Here is a 2094-nt window from a genome sequence, read left to right as displayed (position 1 = left end):
CAATTTTGCAATAAACCCTTGCTAGTGTGAGAGAGCACACTTTGTAACTATTTATGAATAGTATTAGATAACTTGTAATAATATTTCATACATATATGAATAGGTATGTTTATTGACCCTTTTCTTTTTTGTTTTTTGAAGTAGGATCTCACTGTAGCTCAGGCTGACCTGGAATTCACTCTGTAGTTCAGGCTGGCCTTGAACTCACAGCAATCCTCCTACCTCTGCCTCCTGAGTGCTGGGATTAAAGGCATGTGACACAACACCCAGTTTACCCTTTTCTTGATAGGACACTGAGTTGCAGTATTTCTCAGCTTAACCTTCACAATGACATTATAAGAAGGGATAACTAATTCTTGCATCTCCAAGGTAAGTAACCAGAATCATGTCAGTTTGAGGAACTTTTACCAGATTACACAGAGAATAAATGTTGGTCTCCCAGATTTATTAACCTATGCTCCTCATGGCTACAAGACACCTATGAGGTAAAGAAATACAGCCTTTGCAGCTGCTGCTGAATACACAGCCAACACATTTGGATGTAGATTCATTCAAGATAAGTTATGAATTTTCCTATGAAATGTCTTGTATATGCTTCTCCATACCTGGACTTTTCCATTGGCAATGTGAAATGGAAATTGTTTCAATAACCTTGATAAATTCCTGATTATTTTGCATTGTAAGATGTTTTAACTAATTTTCAGTCAAGAAATCCTGGTAGCTTAACACCTGCTACTAGACTCTCTTGTAGGTCATCTGCATATTATAATTTCACTCATTTATTAGTTTTCTTTTTTCATAAATATTTTGTAAAACTTTCTAAATATACATGTCATTTTTGATTATCCATAACTACTAAACTTATTAATGTTCTTCTTTGATAATACCTAAAAAGTGATTTGCAGAGAGTTAATACACAATATTTATTGAATTAGTGAACATTTTTTTAAAGAATACTTTATTTATTTATTTATTTTTCAAGGTAGGGACTCATTCTAACTTAGGCTGACCTGGAATTCACAATGTAATCTCAGGGTGGCCTTGGACTCACAGCAATCCTCCTATCTCTGACTACCAAGTGCTGAGATTAAAGGCATGCACCATCATACCAGGCAAGTGTACTTTATTTTATCTCTGAAAATTAGCAATGGGATTTTTTGTGTTAAATGCTCTGACAAATCCTACAGAAGGTGTACTTTTCCTAAGCTCTTCTGACCTCCTAAATCCTTTCACTCTTAACTTGGTTTTACAAAACTGTTTCTGGGAAGCATGCTTTGTAGTATTAAAAATTGAGGGATGTAGTTGGGTGTGGTGGTTCATGCCTTTAAACCCAGCTCTAAGGAGGCTGAGGTAGGAGGGTCATCATGAGTTTGAGGCTAGCCTAAGGCTACAGAGTAAGTTTTAGGTCAGCTTTTATGAGACCCTATCTTTTATTTATTTATTTTTTGGGTAAGATTTTGTTATTGTTTATTTGAGAGCCATAGACAAAGAGAGAAAGAGGCAGATAGAGAGAGAGGATGGGCATACCAGGGCCTCCAGCCACTGCAAACAAACTCCAGAGGCATGTGCCCCCTCGTGCATCTGGCTATCGTGGGTTCTGGGGAATAGAGCCTCAAACTGGGGTCCTTCGGCTTCATAGGCAAGGATTTACCCACCAAGCCATCTCTCCAGTCCAAGACCCTATCTTGGAAAAAAAAATGAAGAAAATAGAAGGAATTATAGATGTAAAAAAAAATGTATTAGCAATATAATAGAACATGTATATTTTTAGAACAGTGGCCTCTTTATAATTAAATCTAAATGTTATGACTCACTATTTTTGTTATATTCTATATGTCATTTTGAAATATTTGCAACCTCTCAATATCTATGTTTCTCATTTGATGTATATGGTGTGTTCATGGTATAAGATGAGAAAGCATGTATTTTTCTGTACTGTACTGGGAGTCAGATTCCAGTATAATAAATCAGCAGTCATTAGATGTATGTGAAGGAAGTCAAAATGAATTGATTTGTAGTTACATAACTGAAGCAAGGCAGTCACTACAAATTCTATCCCACTATACTTTAGTATAAAAGCAGCAGAAAGGAAAC

Source organism: Jaculus jaculus, chromosome 12 (genome assembly GCF_020740685.1).
Source record: "Jaculus jaculus isolate mJacJac1 chromosome 12, mJacJac1.mat.Y.cur, whole genome shotgun sequence".
Lineage (NCBI taxonomy): Eukaryota > Metazoa > Chordata > Mammalia > Rodentia > Dipodidae > Jaculus > Jaculus jaculus.
The sequence above is the reverse complement of the archived record's forward strand: the minus strand, read 5'-3'. Positions refer to the sequence as shown.